Source organism: Patagioenas fasciata, unplaced genomic scaffold, assembly GCF_037038585.1.
Source record: "Patagioenas fasciata isolate bPatFas1 unplaced genomic scaffold, bPatFas1.hap1 Unplaced_1, whole genome shotgun sequence".
Classification (NCBI taxonomy): Eukaryota; Metazoa; Chordata; class Aves; order Columbiformes; family Columbidae; genus Patagioenas; species Patagioenas fasciata.
The window spans coordinates 2383870-2410697 of NW_027288510.1; the positions used below are offsets into that span (position 1 = coordinate 2383870).

Below are 26828 nucleotides of genomic sequence, written 5' to 3' on the forward strand. Positions count from 1 at the left end.
AAAGAGAAACTTGTTTTTAACAAAACCAGGACGGAATGCCATTCTTATTATGAAGTGCTTGACCTCGAAGGAGACTTCAATTGAAATGCCTGCATACAGTCACTAAAATGCATGTGCTCTTCCCAGACAAAACACGTGCAAGGTTCACATACCTGTAAGGGCATTTCTGGATCAAATTCAAACTGAGGAATAAGTTTAGACCAAGGTTCAAACTTCTTCGTTTCTGGATCAATGTAGAAGTCAAAGACTGTGCCCTGAGAGGGAAACTTGATAGTCTTGAATTCTGCCACCCACCACTTGCTGAACTCCACTCTGTAGTCCACAAGCTATAAGACAAAAAGTGGAGAAAATACACTAATCTGGATCAATTAATTAGTAATGGAGAATGTTATCTATCCCAGTCCACCAGAGCGGGATTAGTCCTTAAAATATATTCCACAGCATAAAGTTCTTATCATTTTTCCTGCTATTAAGCCTAATTTTTCATTTTCTTCATTTCTGCTCATCAGTCCTATTTATTCATCTAAATAATTCATCCTCTGTGTTGATCACTCTTGGTATGTCTGAGACTAGATAGATGGATCAATTTGAAAAAGAGAAATACGTGCCTATGACTAAACAGACCACTTGATTGATTCTTGGTGCCTACTTCTTCCAACAGACAAGGACACAACATCCGTCTACATCTGTGCTCATGGTCAGTCACAGCATGCATACCAAAGCCTTTCCTCATCAATCACACCACTCTATTCAGAGTGAGTTGTTGTCTTCTGGCTTCTTTTCAAGCCACAACGTTTCAGACAAGCAGGACTGCAGACACCAGCGTACCAAAGCAGCAGCGAGGGGCTGCCCCTTTGACCCCGCCGTGATTCTGCGCTGCCACATTCCCCTCAAAGCACCCGTTTCCTTGCTTTTCCCCATTGTATCTTTCTACACATGGAGATTTTGGAGCATCTGAATTTTTTCAACTGGGGTGACAGTTTTGCTTTAGATGCTGGGTCAGGACTCACAAAATGTGCTTAGTCCCCTCCTCTGCCCTAGGTCTCCTGTATGACATTGGGCCAGCCATTCTGCCCAAACACCTTCCCATGTGGACAATGGGAACTGGAGAGAGGTGGAGGGGAGGAGGAGAGGAAAATTGCTGTGAGAAAGATGTTTGTGAAATACCGGACGCATCATTTAGCCCGTTTTAACAGCACAGTTTGTTCCTGGGGTGTCTGCGGGTCTCTCCTCCCCATAGCCATACAATGTGGGGTCACCAACACATTGTCCATAGGCTGCTCGGCCTCCATAAGGAAACCTGGGTTTGTTGCTGAACTGAACCAAGTGTCCTCCATAAAGCCTCCTGAGCCACAGTCCCTCAAAAGACCAGTGGATTTGAAAAACACATTAATAGTATCCACGATTTTGCAGACTCATGCTATTCAGAGAGGCAGAATCCCTGTAATTCTCCATTCTCCTGTTGTTATAACTCCTCGGCAGCGGCAGCAGAGTCGCCCGCAGTGGAGCGGGACGTGCGTGGCTGCTAAAAGCTTTCCCACAAGGGTGCCCTTACCCCGCACAGCCAGACCGCCTGCAAGCGCGCTGTGCCGCGCTGCCCGCCCTCCCTGACCCCGCGGTTAAATGGAGCCACTCCAGCCCCAGCTCTATTGCCAGAACGGTGTGGAATTCAAACCACTTCCTTAATAAAAACCCCATATGGATTACCGCTAATTTCAGAGCCAGGAAATGGCAAATCTATCACCTGTTTTTATACAGGGGCCCCGCTACCCACCAACAAGCACCGAGTAGTGGGAAGCCTCCCAGACTGTTTCTCCTGACATTTCGGCCGCGAAAGGTCAGCGCGAAGGGCACCTTCGGTGGAAAGCAATAAACAGATTTTATATTGGATCATTTTTCATCAGGCTCCCCATTGCTCGGACTGCTGTATCCTCGCACTCTCAGCTCTGACATTTACAGAGCATCGCGGGCAGTAACGCACAGCCAGGCTCCCGGCGGAGCCTCCCGGAGGGTCGCTGTGCCTGCAGCTGCTCCTGCAGCCCACCCAGAGCCACTACCGCAGGCAGGAGCCCGGCCTGATGCACCCGAGACTGACTGTGCGGCACGGGGAACACAGCGGCCAGCTGCCACAGCACCGCACACCAGCATACTTGCGCTTGTACTGCTGAAGCAAAGACAAGTAGTGCTTCCCAGGCTTTATTGTGTTTTGTTTTGTTTCTTTAAGTCATCCTAGACTGGCAACACTAAGGCTGAGTATTTCCCAGCTGGCACATGGGAAATGGAGGCTCCACAAGGACCAAGGAAGCTGGTCTCGCACAGGTCATTCAATGGTCACAAGGTGTGATGGCACCAAGTGAGCACCCAGCTGAGCTTGAGCTGTGTTGTTCAGCACTTCCTGAAGCATCTGATCCTTGGCATGGAGCAAATCTGAAGAGACCAGCAGACACTCTAGGTCTGGCGTTAAGGTACATGAAAACACACAAAGAGACCCCTGGAGCGCTTGAGCAGCCATCAAGAATGGCAGTGCCTCCACCCGAGCTGGGGAGGGGTGTCTGGTGTTACATTCGTGGAGAGACCTCCCGCATAGTCCAGACAACACAGAGTTTGACACAAGCCCAGCGGAGATCAGACGTGGATCTCCAAGCCCTTGACAGCAGTGCAGTGTGGGCAGACCCAGACATCAGGACTACACACTTTAGATCTGAGGATAAGGCGTCCTCTGACTAGGGGATGCAACCACCCAAGAGTAGGTGTGCCCCTGTGGCCACGAAAGTCAATGGCACCTGGGGTGCGTTAGGAAAAGTATGACCAGCAGGTCAAGGGAGGTTGTTCCTCCGGCTCTGCTCTGCCCTGGTGACAAAACACCGGCTGGTTTGTGTTATGTAGCACGTCTACCTGTGCAGTCAGAAGGCTGAAAGACTGCTCCACTGATACATCCATCTGATAAATCAGTCTTAATTCGATCACATTATGCACATCCACAGGCTTCTATAAGTTAACCTTATGTTTCTCCCCAGTGAAATGCATCTGCATAAGCAAACATCCCTCCACCTTTACCACTGACCCCTCAGCTGTTCTCCGGTGGTGTTACACCCCGGATAACGAGGCCTTTCGTAAAAGGAATTGTTGTGTTTCTAGTTTATTATCACCTATATGAGAGCCCCAGGAAAACAGCATTACTGGCATAGCACTATGTTTCAGAAAGTATGAAGAAATCAAAACAACACAAAACCACACAAACAAACTGTGTGAAAGATGCTGAAGAGGCATCTTCCGTCTTACCTGATCTCGAAACATTGATCCACCAAAGGCCCAGACGGCAGCAAAGACAAAGTAAAGTTCATAAAGCTCCTTGGGACAGTCAGGAGGTGTGTTCTCCTCTGCCAGGAGACATTCAAGGAGGTAGCACAACATCTGAACCATACTCTGTTCAGGAATGGGAATAATCTTCTTAAATCTAAGGGATGGAAATTAGAAAGCAATACGTCCATCACAACCCAGGAAGACTAGAAATGCTCTTTCAGAACACTGGCATTCTGCTTGTCAGCGGTACGTGTCCTATTCCCAGGTACAATAAAGAGAACACCCATTCTCACGCTCAGACCCGCTGGCACCGGCACATATACAAGTAATAACAAGAATCAGAAGTTTCAAGCATTTTAAAACTTTGATCTTCTTGAAAGAAGCAGAATGGAAGACTTGCTAAAGGCAATGATTTCCTGCGAGCACGATGAGTTCAAAAGCGGTCAAATAGAGGAGTAATAAAATAAACCCTTTCATCTTGCCATTTTACATTCATTTAAGCTACACTTACAGAATTCCAAACTAATATTGTAGCTGCACTGAAGTCCTCCATAAAGTAACTATAGCTATTTGAAAGGTTGGTTCTACGATTTCTGAATTAAGCAAGCTACCAAAACACTCAGCTCAGGGTTGCCTGCAGCTAATCCCGTGGATTTCACGCTCTGAGACAATGTTCAGCAAACAGAATGGGAAACGTCCGATTGACTTTGCTACCAACAGTCAAAACCAACTTGGTCCCACAGAGAGAAGTTCCCTAGCACAATGTTTAAGTCCTCATTCCAGACCCTTCTGACACATCCCCCTTTTGGCTGACATCTCCCATGCTCACTGATTTTTCTTTTGTTTTTAAAGGAAAGTGCAACTATAGGAAGCAAGTAGAGGATGGGAGATGCTCCCTTAAGTTTTCTGGGACTCTACTTTGGCCAGTCCTCACCACAGTATGAGAAAGAGAATGGTTTCACATGATGATAAGCAAGAACCACATGACTTCCCTGTGGACACTGCTTTAAAGCCAAATCAAGCCAAGAAGCACTAGGACCCTTCCAAATACCCAAGTTCTTAATGAAAAATAACTTGTGGAGTGGGCTCAGGTCTAGCCTGACACATCAGGAGGCTGAAAAGCTTTCTCTTTGGGATCTGCCGGAATTATTTTCCAAGAGATAGAGAGTTGATACAGGAAATACAATAAAAATCAAATCAAAATCAGATGAAAACCAGATCTGACCAACACGATACAGGCAGGAGCGTCACTTTGCCCACCTCGCCCTGCTGGTTCTCTGAGCTTAAGCCAATGATGCTCAGGGCTTCCAGGGGCAAGGAGGATCATGTGCAGCACAACCCAGCGCAGCACAGCTGGGCTGGACAGTGGCAGGTGTCCCCATGCCCTCACCACGGGTGACACAATCACTCATCAGATGGTACCTTGTTCTGAGGGTGTCCAGGCAAATGGGCAGGTACTTATCAAACAAAATGGTCAGGTTGGCTCTTTCGGACTGGATCTCTCGCCTGTCGATCCAGCTGCTCACTGGAGGATTCCAGCCCAGATCCGACGGGTTGATGTACAGGATCCCTTTAGGCCCAGGGTAAGAGAGAACATATAGTAAAGACATAGCAGAAACTGTTCCTTTCTTCCAGCAGAGTTTACCAGGTACTTTCACACAACTAAAACCCTATCAAATATGACGGGACGTCCCATTACCTGCCCCCTTTTCCTGCCCCACTGCAGAGTAGAAACATGAACAGTGAAGAAACTTCACCCTTGAAACCACGGCGCTTTTCATGACCTTGCCCTAAATTCAGAACATTGTCTTGTCTGAGCAGTTTCATTGCTCTGGGCCCCATTTCCCCATGTGTAAAACTAGGGGACACCTCCATTCCCTTCTCCCATACTTCATGCACTTCTTCAGAAGATCAAGAACTCTTTGAGACAGATACTGTCCTTCTCCTCATAAAGTCCATCCAAAGGGCTTTGCACAACAGGAGCACTCAGCAACGCTGAAGCCATGATCACCCACCAACAGTCAGAGTGCTCTGGGTAAATCTCCAGGATGATGACAGCTCCACATGTGCATTTGGGGTCAGGATCCTCAGTTTGTCTGTCAGAAACCTGCCCTGTCCACCCACGGCCGCTGTGATCTCAGGTTGGGTACTTGCAACAGGAGTCAAGTTGGCCAACAGAAGACTGGTTAATGGCACTAGATCCTCCTGGGTTCACGGCAAATCCCAGTGCGGAGCTCAGGCCAGGACTCACCCGCTCGGGACACGGTTGCTGGGGTGGCTGTGCGCAGGTGGCTGATCTCAAACACCAACCGCATCGCTGGGTTCAGAGGGATTCTCTCATTGCTCGCCAGGGTCAGCACCTGCATTGGGCAGACAGACAGACAGACAGAATGACATCTTCCCCAGGAACAGGAATGAAAAGCATTCAGCACTTTGCACTAAAAAGCTTGGTTGCTGCCAGCACAGTTCCTTGAGGGAATGCAGCTGATTTCCAGCAGGTAGTAGAACTGTCTTCCATGACTCAAAGGAACAGCACTCCCTTCGAGCGGCGGAAAAAGGTGTGGAATTATGACCCCACCCTATTTTTGAAGGGCCTGGAGTTACAATCAGGACATCTGTGATTATCCATGAGCCCAGTTCCAGGAAGGGAAATTACAATGAAACCGTGATTTGAGCTATTTCCCCTCATGCACCATTTTCTATATGTGATATTGTTTGGTGTATCTGAAGAAACACAACCGCATTATTCTAGGAGGTGTTATTTCAGCATCTGCATTTTTAGGCTGAACCATGCCACGCAGTCAAAGAATATCTCCTTCTTTAACTTATATTCATTACCTTATTATCATCCATCACAGTATTAAGAGACTCAATCCACATTGGATCAATATCTCCATCTAGTACCATCCACTTGGGACCGTCATGCGTGATGTTGGCCAGCTCTCGCACGATTGATGAAAACAGGCCTGGGAGGGTGACAGGAAGATGGTGATGAACACTGAACTTGACACCTGCTCTAACGGTTTTCTCCAGCAACACAGTAAAAATTACTCTAATTAATGCTTTCCTCTCAAACATGCAAAACTCTATGTGCCTATACGTAAATATTACTATATCACAATACGGTTCTAGTTTGCTTTAAAGTGAAAAAAGGGTTATCAGTTATCACTACTGAAAATGATTGCAGACCTACGCACGAGCTTCATTCCCACCGAGAATCATAAGGGATAAGAAAAATGTAGAGTAGCTACTCAAAGGCAAAAGGCGGCATGAGTTATACAATGCAGAGAAAACCACCTGAATATGCCTAGGAAATCCTTATAAATATTTTTTTGTGGCTCAAAGTATATCAGGGCAATCAAGATGCATTAAACGCTGGGTCATGGCTTTAGTGAGACTGAGGGGAGAACAAGCACAGAATGACATTGAATGACAGAACAAAATGTTGGTAAAATCAAGGAGAGAGAGGATACAGAGTCTCAAGGGGAGTAAATAATGAATGTTAAGAAGACCACGAAGGCTGGGAATAGAGCAGCAGCACTGCAGAGCAAATGAAAACTCCACAAAACTATTGCTCTCCTCTACATGTGAAAATACCTCGGGAGATGCTGGTCTTCATGAAAAAACATCAGGCAAACATTAAAAAAAAGCCTCTCTTCCAGTGAATTGTGACAAGGACTCTTTTTTTTTTTCTTTTTTTCTCCAGGACAAGCTATTTCTTTGTGATCCAGATCAGGAACAGCTGGTGGCACCATCTGACTGAAGACAAAGCTTGTGCTCAGCAAATGCAGAACGGCTCACCTGGAACAGGTGTGTGATCCCGAGACTGGGTCAACAAAAATAACGCTTCAGCGCCTCTGCCTCCAGCCAGTTCCTTACGTGTTGGACACACGCCTTGGGAACCACTCCGACATTATCAGCATCAGAAACAGTTGCTGTCTCAGGGCATCAGGGCTTCCCTCGGATACACCGCGGCAGCGGGGAGAGGAAAGCGCCTCTGTCCCGACCTTGTGCATCCACAGCACACGGCTCTCTTGGGGTTTAAAAGAAGAGTTTTGTTCTGCAAAGAACACTTTTGGGATTCCCATATGGGACCTTTTACCACCTAACATGTAGGACCTTTTCAACTTCTGATAATGTGACAGGATAAAACTGGGGAGCGGAAAAGCAGGGGCTGATCTGTAAGGGAACAGGTCACCTCTTGCTAGGCTGTGGTGAAGATTGCCTTGCTGGTCTTTGACAACATGAAACAACATTTTCAGGAATGGTTACTGCAGAAAATATCTGCCTTGAAAGCTCAGGGAGGAGTGCCACTATTTCATTTAAACCATCGCAGGCCAGAAACCACTGGACAGTCACCTGTAAAATGTCCCTCCTGCTGTTGGGTGTCACCGCTGCCCTCGATCTGCAGCCACTGCTGCAGCCAGTCTGCACAGTTCAGGCTGTACCCTGCACGTCCCTCTGCCACTTTGATTTAGGCTCCCTAATTACAATTAGAAAGAAATTAACCTGGCATTGGAGCAAAGCAGGGGGTCGGGAAGGGTCCATGGCGGGGCCAGGGGAGGTGGGTGGCAGCTCATCTGCTGCTGTGGATGATTCATGGTAATGTCTTCCCTCACCTCCCCCACACCTCCCCAACCCGCCGCACACGTAAATCGAAGCTGCCTTTATGTATCAGTCACAACCCAACATTTCCACTCCAGATTTTCTGTAATCTTCCAGCAAGTTTGAAATGTTCCTCAGGAGTAAGCAGGATCAACAGCTTGGCAAACGCTGGTGTGCTACAGAGATCGGGCAGCCATACTGAGTGGAAAAACTGACGTTAAGGCTGCTGTGCGTGCTATCAGCAATGAAAACCTGGGGATGGGACATTTTTTGGGGTCCCAGTGCACACCACAGTGCAGGAGGGACATCTCTTCCATCACTGGTCCAGCCAACTCCCAAAAACTGCCTGCCCCACTTAGGAACTGGTAAGTGTTGGTATTAATGGGCATTAAAATTATTCTTAGGGCAATAGGATCAAGTAGGCTTATGCTATATTTCCCATTTGAAGATCAAAGAGCTAAAACATCCTGTGTATCCTTTCAACAACAAACTGTCATGTGGCTGTAGGCAGCAGACAAGCACCTGGGCTCTCAGACCTGCACATGAAGAACCAGTCACCCTGCTGCTGCTCGGGAAATTCATTAAAAATACCCGTCTTTATCTACATATTTCAGACATGAAATGACATTTACCGTCTTTCCATTCTCTTGTTGCTGGGTTAATGATGCCAAAGAGCTCATCATTGGTGACTGCCTTGGGGTTGAGGTCTGTCCAGACAGGACGTCGCTTCATTATCTGGTAAGTCCTGTTCAGGGATCTCATCACCTGAGACTTGCCCGTGCCCGCGTTACCCACCACGAAGACAGAGTGCCGGACCGTCAGCAACTCCTCCAGCTGCACCACCTGAGAAAAACACTCCCAAATTTTAGACAAAGATGCCAAACTGAAGTTCAGGTCTATAAAATAGGTCCCACTGGGCCACCTCTTTAGCAAGACGTGACCCTGAGACACAAGCAGATTTGACAATTGAGTTTGGTCCAGCCACTCTAATCACAATGGGTGAAATCCTCAGCCTGCAGATAAACTTTCAGCGCTGTTTATACTTGACAACCACCACCTGATGAGGCCCTGCTCTCCAGGGGCTACACTTTCATGAGCCTACAAAAGTTGGCCCCTTTGGAAGCCCAGAGACTGATCCAGTGCTGACCTCAGGAGCAGGTGCAACTGCCTCAGACCCAGCACAGCTGACTGCCCTCCAGCGAGATCTGCCTGCAAGGACAATGCTGTGCAGAGCTCTCTTTGTAGAAGCAAAGCTGTTTGAGAAAACCCAAATGATTTGATGGCGATGTGGGTGTAGCAGAAGATCTCTTGGTCTTACTTTGAGCACAAAGTTGTCCTCAGCCTGCAGCCGGAGGTCCAGCACAGCCTGCCTCACAAACGACTCAAAATTCAGGTCACGCTTCCGAGGCACATCCAGTGCAGGGAATAGATCCCCAATCAGCCCCATAAACACCGGCACATCATCCGGCACAATCTTGGGGATGTTGAAGTCACGAAGAGAGCGCATCAGAACCTGGTCTTCGGGTCGCTCTGGGTCATCTCGCTTGAGGGAGCCAGCAACAACTAGCACTGACTTAATGGCACGCAAGCCCCAGTCGTAGTGATCCTACACCAGAGGAAGGAAAAAAAAGAGGCATGAGTTTATGCTTAGACAGTACCATGTAGGGTGAAGAACCACCATTCCCAAACTGCCAGACTAGTAAGCAATGAAAATACATCTAAATCTGTTATTTGCATTGTGGCCAGAGACCTTCTCCAGCCTGAGTGACCTGGTTTCCATCTCAGTAGGTGAGATTCCTGTCAGGGACAGTATTAAAGAGTCAAATAATTCAGCTGTTCAGACCATCACATGGGCTCACAGTTGGCAGTAAGACAGCAGCAGGATTTGCACTCCAGAGACCAAAGCAATTTGTTTCACCTAAATCATAAAGCACCTATAGCAAGGCCAGCCAGCCCCCTGCATCTGCAGGAGCCACCAAGGTGAAAGGCTTGTTAGTCCATTATGAGGCCCCAAAGACCCAAGTTTCTCCACCCTGCCCATCACAAGATGACAAGCCTGTTTGGTCTCAGAGGAGGTCCAGGAATAAGGGGTCAGTAAAGACATTGCTGAAAAAGTACCACAAAACGGCATGAGAAGAACTCTCAAGCCAACAAACAACTGTTCATATTTCTGTCCTGTTAACACCCTCCAGAGCACAGCTCGACAGCTGACTGCTCTGTGTGGGAGGCCATGGCTTCCACCAGGCCCCTCAAGGCACAGCACCAAGTTTCTGCGACAGAGCATATCCCACCCAGCCTCATGCTGGCACAGCCAAGATCAGGTTTGTATCATCAGGAATCCTGATTCAGGTCTCCTCTGGACCCAGCTTCGATCTACACAAATAATGACAAGGAAAAATCTGATTTGCTTTGCACTGACAGTAACTCTAACAAGACCTGGAACCAGCCTAAGGCTGAACTCAGAGAGGGACACCATAAACCCTTTGCAGGCAGGAGAATCAATAGGAAGAGACTGGAAAGCAAAAGGTCACTGAATACTACCCCAAACATGGTGTCATTTAAACTCACTGAAAGGTCTCCCATTAATGCAGCTGGTCAAATGCTTTTGTCCCTGCAGATGCTCCAGTAAAGCAGTCTGAAAATTTTATTGCTCCGATGATCACCAACCCTCTCCTCCCCCAGCAGCCAGTGCAAATGCAGCCATTAAATAAAAGCTGTGAAACGTTAGCCATGGAGCTGAGCAGCACAGTGCCATGTTTCTGCTGATTTTGGAGATTCATCATACCACTCAGCCACAGAATCAGGCTCACCTGCTTGGACAGGAGCTCTTTGCAGAGTTGGTAGAGAGTAATGAACTTCCTGGCTAACACCCGGGCCTCGATGAATCCCTCAGCCACCAACATAATTTCACAGATCAGCTCAAAGTCTGGCACAACCATCGCACACGGCCTAAAATGACAGGTGAGGAGGCATTGCAGAACAAGTATTTCTTGACTACAGGTCTTACAGGCAGCGCATTTGCAGCTTCATCTTCTAGGCCTTCTTTTATGAGCCAGGTCACCCTCTGCCGTCCCCACGACAAGGGACAGAGCTCCTTTGCCCTGCCTGTGCGTGCCCAGACCCAGGCCTGTTGTGCAAGGCTTAAACTACCTGCGAATGCCCTGTGCAAGTGAATTCCCCAAGGACATGAGGTCGAGCCTGGATGTTCCAAAAGACAGTTTCTGCCAGGTCACAAACCCTGACCTGGACTCACCTGAAGAGAGCTTTTAAATTCTCAGGTAGCTCTGTTCGCCCTGCGTAACCAGGGTTCATGGTGATGAAAATGCCTACTGATGGCACTAAGTTGATGTCTTCTCCAAGAAAATTGAAGGATTTCTTCTTCTCCCGTATTGCATCCTGCACGCTCTTCACCTAGAAATCAAGACAGTACTATAGTATCAGCGTTCACTTATGAAAAACACATCAGACAACGGTGCTTCCTTCGTTACTCTTGGCCTCGTGACAAATGGGGCTAATCACTGTTTTATTTTTTACCGGCAGCATAAAGCTTTATACACTGTTTGGAGTACATCAGCATGGCAATATCAATTTCCCATCTCAGTCAAACTCTGGCAAAGCAGAAAAAAGAGCTGAAGAGAGTGGAAAGTCAAAATGCAAAGGAGTTGCAAGACTTCACACCTTTGCTCCACGAGACAATGATGAACGTGGGTCAGGAAGAGCAACTCAGGAGCGGGAAATGTCCCCAGCACTGCCTGCATTCACCTTGGCTTTTGACATCACCTGTGGGACACTGCTCAGCACATCTCACAGCAAAAACACCACCAGAGGCTCCACCATCTCTGAACCAGCCAGCCCAGCAGAGGTCTGATGTGTGAGAGAGACACAGGGCAGTACAGGTATCCACAACATAGCCAACACCCAAACGCACTCCCCAAAGTCTATCACAATATGGGCCCATTATTCCCTTTACCCATCTCACCTCTCCACACACAGCGTTGCTCTTCAGGACATCCCAAAACCCTCCTGTGCCTGCTCCGTTCCCTGACCAGGCCCAGAGAAGGGGTAGCACCTCCCAATAAGCTTGGCCTCAGCTCAGTTGTAAACTGACCACTTGATATCACTTTTAAAGATTTTGGGACATCAGATGTTTGATTTAAAACCAAAACCAGAAGGCAGAAGCTGTAAAACCTCTCCTAACACCTTCACTCACTAATATTATATTGTTTTTTATATTTGCCTGATTGCAGCTTTGTTCTGCTCATTCCTCTCCTTCCGAGGAGTTCACCTCTCTGCAAACAGCACCTCAGCGAGGGGCAAATCTCTCTCTATTCACCGCTCTAACCTCACTACTGTTTGCCATCTCAAAGTAAAGCAATTAATCGAATTTTTCCCTGTAAGGAACCATATCGACATCAGCTGCGTGAGTAAGACAGCCAATTAAACATCGCCATGGTAACACTCCTAATAGCAGCCAGGAGACACCATGATGGAATGACGGCCGTGCCGCTTTCTTCAGCTGCCACGCTCCAGCCAGGAGCGAGGGAACCATCAGCAGTTGAGTCATTCCTGGGCTTCTTTTGTTCAGCTTCCCTTTTTATTTCAAGATCCTCAAAGACTTTTTTTCAATGACAACTTTAAACTAGGACCTGACGGAAGAGAAATTGAGAGGGAATGATACATAAACTCTTGTACCTGCCTGGGGCTTCTCTGGGATGCCACATAAGGTACCAATTATGAGTGAAACAGATGAGAAGAATGAGGAGTTCATGGAGGGGTTAAGAACAATGTCTTTGACCGAAACATTTACAGAAGTGTAGAAACTTCTGAGCTTTATATCTTTCTATAACACTGAGCCCAAAAGGGAGTCCAGGAACAATTCAGCACCTCAATCAGGTATTAGGATCCTAAAACACGCACTCAGCTGACAGTTGGATCCTGAAGAACTTGGGCACTTTGGCACCTCAGTTTTCTGCACTGAAGCCCCCCAAGGCTTCCCCTGTATAAAATAATGCCAGGTTTCCTCATGGGCTGGTAAGAGGAGGGGAAGGAGGACGCGAAGTGACAGATTATATATATAAGCACGAGAGCACAGGACTTTCTGGCACGATGGGGAGGCCAGTCTCCCTTCCAGCCCTTCTCCAGGGATGCTGCTGCGCTTCACACGAGACTCACCAACACAATGCACTGAGCAGCTGAACTACAGAGGAGATGAGAAACCATTCGCCAGGGGAAACACCCATGCCCAGCTGGGCACCGCTCCAATAGCTCTGTCCCAGGTTTAATCCCACGGTGTCAGGGTACCCTGGGCAAGCGCGTCAGCAAGGGCCGCAGATCTGCCCCAGATTCCAGCTCCCGAGTGTCACCAGCTGACACTGGCTTTTGGGAGCACCACGGGGCTGCGCACATTCCTCCAAGGAATGGTGCCAGTTGGCCAGGAATACCTTCCAAAGCCACTTGGCAGAGCTGTCGTTACAGACACCAGAACTAAATCCACAGCCATATAGTTTTGGAGACAGGTTAAGAAAATTAATCCTGAATGTATTCCCATTTCCTGAGTATGACACACAACCTGTGCCTGACCAGGGGTGATAAGGAACCCCCAGAAGTCCAGCGGATCTGCCCCAAACACCCCTCTTCCCCTCTGTGAAAATTATTCCCTACATTGCAGACTGAGCAGCCGCAAGTCAAGGCAGCTTCTCTGTCTTGAAACGATGTGCTGCAATTATCTCACAGCAGATTAATGACACGAGTGCTTTCCTGAGGAGGAACAGGTACAGAGCCATGGTGCGTAGTGGTCTGGGAAAAGATGCTACAAAGAATTGTCTTGGCACAAATGCTGTAACTGGGGCAAGAAAAGTGACAAATATCTTTGCAGCACGTAACTGCGACATCTTGGCAGTGCTGTGATATTCATGTGATTAATCTTGAGATCTAATCCCACACCTGCCTATACACAGAACTGAAACCGGCAATATGCAATTGCCATTTTTACCCTTGCTCCAAAGACTGCAGAATGGCTCTGCTCTGTTTGTATTTATTTATGAGTGTTTCTCCACTCACCTGTACAGCAACCACAGAAAGGACCTCAACTGAGATCCTGTTAAATTCATCAAAACAGCCCCAGGCTCCCGTCTGGGAAAGGCCTTTGTAAATATTCCCACAAGACTGGAAAAACAAAACAAAAACAAAGATTACAGGAGTGAAATCATAAATGGAATCAACTCCAGCAAAAAATTGATTTTATTTCCCAGCCTGTTTATTTATAGCAATTTACAGTCTATTGTGGGTATTTAGAAAAGTGCATGGAAACAGCAGGCACAACTCAATTATAATATTTATAGCTCTGCGCAGCTTGCCACTTTATCTGCTAATTGCACTTTCTCGATATATCTGTGCACCAGTTTCATTTAAAGGTCACTTGTGCTGAATTACTGATGGTCCCGTTTCCTGGGAGAGCCCATAAGCTAAATGAAATATGATCCGAGGCTACCAAAATCACTGTACCGTGCCAGACTGGCAGAGAGCAAGACTCAGCCTAATGATTCAGTGCTCTGTAGCGGCTGAAGGTTCACTATGTTTTGGGTTTATTCTGGGAGAGGATCCTGAGAAAACCAGGACAGGTCCCTCCCCGTGCCAGGGGCTGCCAGGCCGCGAGCACGCCGAGAAGAAACGACCAGGGTCCAACTATCAGCACAGCCTTGGTCTCAACTGAACAGACCAACATTTTTGAAGAATTACACATGAAATCTAACTCCAGAAAGGAAGGGAAATGCATAATGAGGCAGAGAAGATAGTTCGGGTCTCTGCCTCCTGAAGAACCTTGTGCAAATCTTAGAGAAGGAACGGGAGGAGAAGGAAAAGGCATTCAGCTTAAAGGAGTGTAGCAGGGATTTGGAGAGAGGTGATCACAGAATCCCAGGCTGGTGGGGCTGAAGGGACCTCTGCAGATCCCCAGTCCAAGCCCTGCTCACGCAGGGTCACAGAGCAGATCACACAGGTGGGTCCAGGCGGGTTTCAATGTCTCAGAGAAGGAGACTCCACACCCGCTCTGGGCAGCCTGGGCCAGGCTCTGGCACCTCCCAGCAAACAAGTTTCTGCTCATGTTCAGATGGAGCCTCCTGTGTTTCAGTCTGTGCCCGCTGCCCCTCACCCTGGCGTTGGGCACCACTGAACAGAGTCTGGTCCGTCCTCTGACAGCCACCCTGAGATATTGATCCCATTGATCAGATCCCTCTCAGCTTCTCTTCTCCAGCTCAACAGCTCCAGCTCTCTCAGTCTCTCCTCACAAGAAAGAAGCTCCAGACCCCTCAGCATCTTTGTAGCCCACTGCTGGACTCTGTGCAGTTATTCCTTCTTAAACTGGGGAGCCCAGAACTGGACACAACTCCAGATGTGGCATCACCAGGGCAGAGCAGAGCGGAAGGAACAACCTCCCTTGACCTGCTGGTCATACCTCTCCTAATGCACCCCAGGTACCATTGGATTACTCTCATCCTTCAGGTTTGCTCGGGCCCTGAGCATCCCCAGCCCCATGTGACCGCACTGCAGCCGAGGTGGGAGCCATACCTTGTAGTCCATCTGCTCGGAGCAGTTAAACACGTACACCATGATGCCCAGGGCTCGCCCCAAATCTTTCGTAGTCTCCGTCTTGCCAGTGCCCGCAGGGCCTGCAGGTGCTCCGCTCATGGTCAGGTGCAGTGACTGGGTCAGGGTGATGTAACATCTTTCACAGTGAATGATGAATGAAAAAAGGAAATATGTCCAATAGGTCAACTGTGGGCTGCAGGGCAATAGCACTAGAGCATTGCACTCAGCAGAGCCTCTCCTCTGAAAAGCTGTACGTGAGCAGGGGTCATGTCTGAGCTGAAAGCCTTCTTGGCATTAATTACCACCTCTGCTCAGCTCTGTTTTCTCCAAGAGATACTCATCTTCCACCAAGGTCTGCCCAAACCTCTTCATGTCCAGCTTGTGTTCTCTCTGGATCCTCATACAACTCATGGATATTGGGCACATCTCAGGCAGTATGAGAAAAGGACAGCTTTTCTGGAAGACCTGTCACTGACAGAAACCTGCTCAGGTGGCCTATGAGTGAACCCAACTCAAAGCTGCAGCAAGTCCCAAAGTTTCTCCATCATGTTGATGATGGACACTGGGGTGGTGTCCACATGTGAGTATCTATACTACCTGTATAAGCCACAGAGGTGTAGTCAATATAGCCAACAAAACCTGATGATACCTGGGGGCTTGACGCAGCTGACTAACACAGGTGACTAGAGCCACCTGAGATGCTCTTGGTTGCTGAAATGTCACATAGGGTGGAGAGATATGACAAGGGGTCCATAGGAGACTTTTACACTTCTGGATTGGCAGCTGGAAGCCAGGTGGGACAACACAGAGTATCTCAAGTAACCCTAGGTGTCCCCACTGAGGCAACCAGGTAGATGTCTGCTTCAAGATGGGATGAAAGCTCTCTAGACTCACCAGCTTTATGGACTGTGGACATCTTGTGCACAGGAAGACACCCACAAGTGTTTTAATGTGCGAGCTGAATCCCACCCAGGGATCTGATGTACAAATTCCCCAGAGGGTACCACCAAAAACCAGATAAGAGTTAGAGCTCGACCACTGGAGTGCTGGGACATGGAGACAGAACAAGAGGGATACAGGTGTCTGAACTAAATCCATCTTTGGTTGGCATCTCTCTCTCTACCTGTGTGGCAAAGCCCAGCTATGACATTGTGTCCCAGGGACTTACCTGTCGGTCAGCGGAGTGATCACAAGCCGAGGGGTATTGCCAAGGTATTCATAGGAGTACAGGAACTGGGCGTCACAGATGTTGGCAAAGCAGTGCCGTTCCTCATCTGACCATCTGTGCCGGAGCTGTGACAGCCAAATGAAGGCCTGGGCATTGTCCACCTGCAACACACCCACAAACACCATCACAGGAAGGCCGGGGATGCCAGACACATGCAGCTCGGGGGCCAAAATAGCCACTGCTATAAAATTTTCATGGGGGATGACTGGTCCTCACTGCAAGGCAGGTGTGGTGAGGAAGGCCGCCTCCTTGCAATGCGGTGAGAAATGTCACCTCCCCATCTCCCATCAGTAAAGGGGAGGAACCAAATTAGTGACCACATTGGTGGGAGAGGAAAAAATTAATGGCCAAGAGAAAGAGCCTTACAAAAAGACTCCTGAATAGATTTAAGAAGCAGCAAGTCATGAAGAAGGTCTCATAACGCAACCAGAGTGAGAGAAGGAGCAGAGGCCATCTAGACAAGGAAGAGGTTGCAGACAGCACCAAGGAAACAGACTGGGGACAGGTGGACAAAGACAGGCATGGCCAGCGCTCTCTGCACAACCAGCAGGCAGGTCCAGATGCATCACTTCACCCCAGGCTGGACCGAGGCACCACTGAGCCCAGCTGAGCCTTGAAGACAGAAACCCTGTGAGCAGCCTGGCTGCCTCTGAGATGACACAGATGAGGGAAGAGCCACAACCCAATACATTCAGGGCATCTTCCCACCCACCTGCAAGGCTAAACACTTGGCATGGTGTCAGGGACAGGGGAGTAGTGTGGGAGAGGTGTTGCAGGAGAAGGGAGTCCCACATAAGTCCCTGTGGCCCCACACCAGACAAAGGACGCTACAAAGAACAAAGCTTGAATGCTTTTTCTTACTTTCTAAAGTCAAAACTGAGACTGAGTCCAGCAGCCTCCCAACACAGCACCATCATCCACCAGCACATGTCTTGGCACCAGGACGCAGTGCCGCGCTCTCACTCCTGGTGTGAATCTGCAGCAACTACAAGTTGGTGTTGCAGGGCCATGACACAGCACAGCTCTGCAGGCTTACAGGGGCTTTCTGCACACTTACTACAAACATTGTAGAAATAAATTTAGTCATACGTCTCCCACTGAGACCGGCAGTGATCTGAATGGCCAGTGGTTGGGCCCCCTGAAGCCCCCTCTCCAGCACCCACAGAACTGTGCTGAACTGCCAACACCAACCTTCTGTGCTATCATCTTTGCCACCACATCCCGAGCATGCACGTCGATGGTGCAAATGGTCATGATTTTCTGTCTGTCGCCCTTGGAGAGCTGCCCGATCAGCATGGTAACGAGGGTGTTCAGCTGGGTCACTTGCTTCTTGTGATATTCCTTCATCGCATTCTCGTAGCCTTCCTCCACCCTGGCAAAGGCAATCCCAACCTCGGTTGTCCACCAGATCTGGGTGCAGCAAAGCGCCACCTAGGGAAATAGGCTGGTTCAGTATCAGGGAAAATACCAAAGCTTCCTTATGTTCAAGAGTGTCGGATCCACAGGGAGATCAAGGATGAAACATCCGTGACATGAAATTAAGTATTTTTTCATACAGTAGTCACAGCAGACAGTACAACAAGGATCTGCTCCATGACATCCATTTAAAACACCATATCAGTGATAGACACATTTAGCAGCTAGTTATAAGTAAATCAGCACCTTTCACATGCCTGACACAGCAGAGGAGGAAGAGTTGGAGACCACGAGGTTGTCAGAGGTGCATCTGAGGGGCTCTTCACTCTTATCAGGCCTCACCACTTTGCCTTCCTGCTGCACCTCTCACTGCTCTGGCTGTACAGACTGCACTGCCCAAGCCCCTGGGCTCTGTCACCCAACCAAGAGCCCCAACCAGAGCATGGAGCTCAGCCTGAAAACTCCATCAGGAGACCGCCAGGATAAAGGACAACTCATCCTCCCTCTCTCCTGGATAGCAAGGTGGAGGCCAGAAACATGCCTGTCCACAGCTGCTGAAAGAAGGGAAGGGCAGGACTGATGGGGAACCCAAGAGCTACCTTTCCACGAGCCAGCCTGAGTGGTGATAAGAAGCAGTGGCAGATACCTGGGCAGGATAGTCAAAGAGCCATTGTTCCCTTGGTTTTTCCTCATAAGCCATGACGGCTTCTGTCATCTCATCTCTCACAGTAGCCCTCATGCTGTCTAGTACATGACTGAGCCAGACTTCACCCTGGAAAAGAGATTAAATCCCAGTAACACATTTGCTCTTCTTAAGTGCCTTTGGTAATTAGTGAAGATAGGAAATGAGGCAAGCATCTCAGTTCTCTTTAGACTGGACATGAGGGAAAGGTTCTTCACCCAGAGGTGCTGGACACTGAACAGGCTCCCAGGGAGGTGTCACAGCCCCAACCTGACAGTGTTCAAGGAGAGACTGGACAACGTCCTCAGACACACGGGGTGACCTGTGGGGTTGTCACTGCAGGGACAGGACTTGGACTCCACGATCCTGGTGGGTCCCTTCCAGCTCAGGACATTCTATGAGTTAACCAAACCTCACAGCCTCCTTCAGACTGGGTAGATTTGGCTAATTCTGGTACTGTAGGATTAGCATCTACTTCCAGACACCAAGAACAGAAGACAGATTTTTTTCTTGAACTCTAGCTACAGGAGGAACCAAAATGAACTCCGTCAATGAATAATTTGGTCAGGTGTGTTCCACCTCCAGGCCATGACAGAATCCCTGGTGGGATGTGGGCAGTCTGCCAGCAGCAGAAGAAAGATGCTGCCAAACTTGGGAACACAATTCCTGCTGAATTTCATATTTCACAGGCAAAGCCCTCAACAAGAAGACAGACTGAACGCAGCAAGCTCCATTGCTGGGGAGCTCAGTAGCCGGTATTACGTACTTTAGCTTCCTGTAACAGACCGTGCAGAAAGGTGAAACTACCAGGATAGATAAGCTGAGCAGTAGCTTGATTCTTACATTTCATACTTTCACTCGTGGTATGAAATAATGAAGACTTGAGAAACAGGTAAAAGGCCTTCTCCTGCCAAACACACCCGTGCAGAGGTACTATGGAATAGCTTAGTCTCTTTTCAGTCTGCATCCCCTCCCTCACCGAGGATATTTGTAGCAAGCTTTAAGACTAACCTTCAAAAGGTCTTAGAAAAAATCAAATTAAAAACCTAGTCAGAAAAATGGCACAGCTCTTTCTCTCACAGTGGACTGCGACATCCACGTCCCCCCTTAGTGAGGACCTATCCAGAGTGACACGAAAGGTTGTGGTGTCAGGAGGTACTAAATCACCACCTCTTCCAGCTTTTCTCATGCACCAGGGGAGAGCAGTGAAGCTCTATGACGTCTTGGCAAGGGATCTCACACGAGGGGCAGGGGAGCAGACTCCACCGGACAGTTTTGATAGACAAGGACTTCCCTCTCACCTGCCCACTGCAGTCACAGGCTCGCTGAAGCTGACGTACTCCTCCTCTCTACTGTACATTCCCAGGCCAACCTTGGTTGGCTTTTGCTCAGAGTCCAGCTGGAATTTCATCCTGGCCAAGCTGTCAAAGAGTTTGGAAAGATGACGTTGCACCTGCAAAACGGGTTGTATAAATAAAGCAACCGAGATAGGACGAGCGGAATGAAGATCACTATACATGTCACAAGCAAAATCATGTTAACAAAATATCTTGGATATTTAGGTAGCACCACATCTTCTCAAATGTGGCCAACATACTGCCAACAAAAGCCTCTTGCTGTCTCTTGTAATACTTCCACCTATTTCTACGTAATTTAGAAAACAGACATGCCTTAATAAATCATGTTTCTCCATTGGGAAATCTTCCATACAGAGCAAAAGCATAGAAAACATTGAAACACCTCACGACTCCTACCCCAAATTTCCCTACATGTAGTGATGAGAAGTCTGTAGCCATTTCTCCACCTCATCCTATTCTCAGCACAACGTGGAGTTTTCTTCACTATGAACTTTCCTGTTTTTCCACTACTAGAAACTGATTTTGTGCTAGTGAAATATCCTAAATTCTCTTTCATGGAGAAGAAAGATCTTTATTTCTGCCTAAGACCTATGATAAACAGCCCAGACCTCCTATAGAACAACCATGTTCACCAAAAGCACTCTTCCAGAAGGAAAAGAATAATTCAGTTCTTTCCTGTTCACCTCCATCTGAGTCTGCAAAGCCAACAGGGAGATGCTGTGGGCTCTCAACATCAGCATCTGCCTGCTGGGAGCTGAGCAGGTCACCAGCACTTCTTCCAGACCACTGCGTAACACACAACTGCATCACTGCGCGCCCCACGCCAATGAAGGTGAGATTCTCCTAGGATTGACGTCCCCACAGAAAGGGGAAGCTCCCAAAGCAGTCCCAGACAGGAGCTGCCTCTCTCAATTACAGCAGAGAGGTAGAAAAACTCCCATAGGGGAGATGAGAAATGAGGGAAAGGGACCTGGGGGTCCTGGGGACAGCAGGGTGACCATGAGCCAGCACTGGGCCCTTGTGGCCAGGAAGGCCAATGGTACCTGGGGTGGGTTAGAAGGGGGTGGTCAGTAGGTCAGAGAGGTTCTCCTGCCCCTCTGCTCTGCCCTGGGGAGACCACATCTGGAATATTGTGACCAGTTGTGGCCCCTCAGCTCCAGAAGGACAGGGAACTGCTGCAGAGAGTCCAGCGCAGCCACCAAGATGCTGGAGGGAGTGGAGCATCTCCCGTGTGAGGAAAGGCTGAGGGAGCTGGGGCTCTGGAGCTGGACAAGAGGAGACAGAGGGGGGACTCATTCATGTTTACAGATATATAAAGGGGGAGTGTCAGGAGAATGGAGCCAGGCTCTCCTCGGTGACAACCAGTGACAGGACAAGGGGGAATGGGTTCAAACTGGAACACAGGAGGTTTCACTTAAATTTGAGAAGAAACTTGTTTGGGGTGAGGGTGTCAGAGCCTGGCCCAGGCTGCCCAGGGAGGTTGTGGAGTCTCCTTCTCTGCAGACATTCAAACCCCCTGGACCCCTTCCTGTGGAACCTCAGCTGGGTGTTCCTGCTCCATGGGGGGATTGCACTGGATGAGCTTTCCAGGTCCCTTCCAACCCTGACATTCTGGGATTCTGCGTGAGATGCCCAATGCTCTGATGCTTTCAGAGAAGGAAGGGTGGAGGTGGATTTGTCCATCTAATTCTGACTCACTGACTCACAAAGAACTACAACCCTCCCTCTCATGAGCTGTGCTGCAAGTGGACGCAGCTTCTCACACACATACAAGCAGGGCCAAACCCTGGGAGGTGCTAAGTGACTCTGAGAAGCACAGGGCACTCAGCATCCCCCCAGATCACAGAATCATTTTGGGTGGAAGAAACCCTCAGGATCAAGTCCAGCCATACCCTAGCTCTGGCACTAATCCATGTCCCTAAGAACCTCGTCTAAATGTCTTTTAAACCCCTCCAGGGATGGTGACTCCAGCACTGCCCTGGGCAGCCTGTTCCCATGCCCCACAGCCCTTTCTGGGAAGAATTTTTTTACAATATCCAATCTGAACCTCCCCTGGCACAACTTGAGGCCATTAAGCGTATCTTGAGGCCATAAGCTTATCTCTTTTCAAACCGTAAGTAAACCGTAGAAACTTTTTCTTACATGTAGAAGCTTCTGGTCACAAATCCCCAGCTGCCCCTTCCCAGACCCTGTCCAGTCTGGAGGGTTCGGACACAACCCCAGCACTTGCTGCGATCCTGCTGCCAGAGCCCGAGCGCACCTGAATCTGCACAAGTTCAGCACCCAGTTCACGAGGATAATGTCATTGTGTATTTAATCCTCCTTTAGGAATCATCAGACTTTGAAACTACATTGGGAAGGCTGAGAGTGTATCTATGTATGATACTGCTTGACATTTACTTTGATTTTACTGCAAATACTTTTGAATAACAGAAAACACCAGGAATTTCTTCTTACTCAATAGAGCATTTCAACACAGTATCTTTGCTTCCTGTGTTTTTTTTTTCCTCTTCATTTTAAATATCAATCAACTATGTATTTATGATACTCTGTGGGCTGAAATCACCCAGCAGCAGACACAGATAGAAGCAGCGTTAAAGGTTAGAGGGAAACAACAGCATTTCCAAATACACATGCAAACCTGCTCCATTCCTGTGCTCACATCAATACTGAAAATGGTGGAAAGCCTGAAGAAAGTGAAAATACTCGCTACCAAAAGACAGAATTAGGACTTTGTTCATCATCCAACACTCGCCTTTTGCTGTGAACGTTTTGACTGGTTTTATGCACCAACCTCTGAATAAAAGATGCGTCCCAAACAAGGCCAAGCAGAGCTGTGCAGGGGTGGGTGGCAACCCAAGGAAGTCCTGCCTTGGCCACAGCCACTGTCTGACCACCAGCTGTCTTACCTCTTCCAGGCTGTGTTCTGCTCTTCCCCTGTAAACAGGCCATCCCAAAGACCTTTGCATGGGGGAAGGAAGAAGTGGCTGACTAGCAGATGTCTCCTCTGCCTAAAAACAGAGACGTCTCCAAGCCCTCGGTTGTCAACACTGTCACATTTGAATGACCGGTCTGTGGCTCTTTCAACAACAGATGCTGTTTGCTGGCATCCCAGCTTGGGGAACCAAGCTCAGCAACAAGTTTTGGCTGAGATCCTCAAGAAATGGTTTCCCCCAACCTCACTGTATCCCAGCAGAAACAAACCCACTGTTTTTATGGTATCAAGAACATAGCTCTGCTCTGTGCAGTGCTTTCAGAACCATCTGCAAGCATCACCAGGGACAGATGGGACAACATACAGTGTGCGCATTGCCTTTCAGAGACGACAGATGAAGGCCAGCAGTGAAAGAGTTATTGTTAATCCAAGTGAGGGTGGGAGAAAAGGCACTCAAGAAAGGATAAGCTACAGCTGAGTCCCTAGACAGCATCTTCCACCCTGACATTACTGACAGCTGGAAAATGTGAAGGTGACATAGTGCAAGGCTTACCAGCTGTGGGTTGGTGCCATTGGAAAGAATATCCAATAAATCTGCTGAAGAAACAAAGTAAAATCTGGGAAAGGCCAATCTTTTCATGTCCAAATATTCAGCCAAAGCCTTCTCACACAGGGACAACCTGGGGAGAAGAGCAGAAAAATAGAGCCCAGGACAGGCGGGTGAATATCCTTTAATGTGTCGTGCTACAGTTTGGGTTAGCGAGCAGATTCTCCCCTCCCATGGGGAAATGCCAGACATGAGCTGAGCCTGCAGGCTGGTCCTTTACAGCATTTTCCAAATAGATAACAAAGCACATAGTAACTCATAGATCTCTCTCCACTCCCAAGGGTCAAACAGACAAAGAGTCAGAGAATCCTCACCAAAAAGCAGAAACACAGGTGGAAGAAGAGGCTAGAAAGGCTTTGCAGTCTGACTTACTGTTTTAGACAAGCTCTCAACTGCCACAGGTGATTTCACACTAGGATGAAAGTTTCCAAAACTGCTTTTATTCTAATGAGCACATTTTAAAGTCTGATTCAAACCTACTCAGCTTTTTGTGCTTGTGAAGCCTGAAAAGAAACTTGTTTGCTCCGTTCTAAAATGAATCTCTCAGTGTTTACATGTTAAACTGCTGCTGAGCTTTCAAAGTTCATAAATAACATGCAGTTAGTCCTCTGTGGGGAACACGGGCCTTATCTGTTTAGGAAGTAAAATTAGATCTCTATTTTAAATGGATAGTTATTACTGACACAACAGCTATCACGTTAACTTGTTAGGTGTGTTCCAGGTAGAGTAGCTCATATGTTAGGTGAGAACTGTATCCATCTCTGGACATTAAGGTCTTTCTCAGGGAGTTTAGTTATACCATCTGTGAAGGGTACACACACAAAGATAGTTTTGTTAATTAAAGCACATGGGATCAGCTCTGCTGCAGATATCCCTGCTTGGACTGCTAAATAGATATTTAAGACACCAAATTTGGGGTGGCAGTGAGGCCACATGTTATTAAAACCAACTGAGTGCCTAGCTTTGTATGTGTGCAAATCAATATTCAAGATAAGAGTTTGCACATACGCAAAGCCAGAATCCACCTTGGGGGCTTCAGGGTGATGGATCATGAATAAAAAGACTCAATGTGTGAATGCAAAGAACGCACAGTCCAGAAGGAAAGCCTTGGAGCACAGGTTAAACCAACTTATTAGAGCTGATCCCAGTCTCTGACAAAATCCTGGGACTGAAGTTGTACCTACCTACTCTGAATGTCCTCCAGTTGTTGGGACAGACCTGGTTTATTGGTGGCCTCAACCACATTTGGGGTTTTCTGAGTTTCATAGGCCAGTTCTTTAAAGTCCACATCAATCCCTTCAAAGCGTTTGGAGTCCTAAAAAGCAACACAAACATGTTCATGGTAAAACATGGATTTTGTGCTAAAGGTCTCCATCCTCTGGGTGCTGTCTTTGGGTTGAGGGGAAAACCTTCTGTCCAGTGCAGACAGGGACCCCTCCACCATTCCAGAATGGCTCTTCCACTGACTTGCCTGAAACTAGTCTGCAAACAGGCACTTGCCTTCTTGTCACTGTATCCCAAAGGGGTTGTGGATAAAGTGCTCCATGCAGGAGGCAATGTCTAGGACCAACCATTTCCATGGGATTTAATTCCCCTTGGAAAACCTCATAAATCTCTCTCTCCCATGTCCAGGTGAAGTACCAAGTTTCCCTGGCTGCAGCAGCAGGAGATGCTCCCACACCGTGGAAAGGCTACCAGCCTCATGTGAGTGCACTCCTCCCCTCCTGCTACAGCACAGGAATCCCAACACCCATCCACAAAACGGGTATGATGACTCTTGTAGAGGAGAGCCCTTCCTTGCCTTCAATGAGGGTATGGAAACCCCACGTCAGCACCGGAGGCCCACATCAACAATTATGCTCCATATCTAACAGGGACTCTGAATTTCTGGAGCTAAACACTGAAGAATAAAGCAAGCTATGTTCAAAACATCTCTGCTCCTCCCTTCTTCCCAGGTCAGGCCTCCTAAGTGAGGCGGGACACTGAACAAGTGTTCCAAGCAGTCCAGGTAACACTTCCACGCTACCCTGTGTTCAGCCCCAGGAGCAAGGCTCCATCTGGAAGGTTGAGCCCTCCCTACACTCACGCCACAGATCCAGCTCCAGGTGAGCATCCCACAGCCTGTCAGCACATCCCCCCAGCCCTGGATGCATCCTGAGGGTGCTCAGCTACAGAGACTTTGAGCTTCAGTCTTTCTTTTACGGAAGAGAAGCCGCTGACTGAGCCACCTGTGTCCCTGGAGCCAAGAGGGCCCCGTGTCCTGGTGCATCCAGCACAGCACGGCCAGCCGGGCAGGGAGGGGATCGTCCCGCTCTGCTCTGTGCTGGGGCGGCCTCACCTGCAGCATTCACTGTGTGCAGGGCTGGGGACACAGGAGAAAAGGAGATAAAGCTACTGGAGGGTGTCCAGAGGAGGGACATGAACTTGGTGAAGGGTTCGGAGGGGAAACCGTATGAGGAGCGGCTGAAGTCCCTGGGTTTGCTCAGCTGGAGCAGAGGAGACTGAGGGCAGAGCTCATGGGGCTGCAGGTTCCTCAGCAGGAGCAGGAGGGGCAGGGCTGAGCTCTTCTCTGTGACAGTGACAGAACCCAGGGAATGGCAGAAGATGTGCCAGGGAGGGTCAGTGGGACATGAGGAAAAGGTTCTTCACCCAGAGGTGCTGGACACTGAACAGGCTCCCAGGGAGGGGTCACAGCCCCAACCTGACAGTGTTCAAGGAGAGACTGGGCAACGTCCTCAGACACATGGGGTGAATTGTGGGGTGTCCTGTGCAGGGACAGGAGTTGGACTTGACAATCCTGATGGGTCCTTCCAAGTCAGGACATCCTATGGTTCTATGGTTCATACCACTGCCAGACAGCTACTGAGATGCAGACAGCTGCCCAGCAGGATGCAAATGTAAATCATGATGCAATTTCATACATGACATTAGATAGCTCCTGGATATTAAGAGCTTGCTGGCACATGGTACAGCCTCAGGGCACTGGTTATCAGCACCTGTATATATTGCCCAGTGAGCGAGGTGTGCCCAGAATCATAGAATCATTTAGCTGGAGGAGACCATTGAGATCACTGAGTCCAACCATAACCTAAATCTAGTACTAAACC

General features: G+C 48.5%; 1 pseudogene; it reads right to left on the reverse strand.

Moving 5' to 3' along the window:
• LOC139826689 (dynein axonemal heavy chain 9-like) overlaps positions 1-26828 on the reverse strand; it is a 132059-nt pseudogene that overhangs the window by 86171 nt on the left and 19060 nt on the right.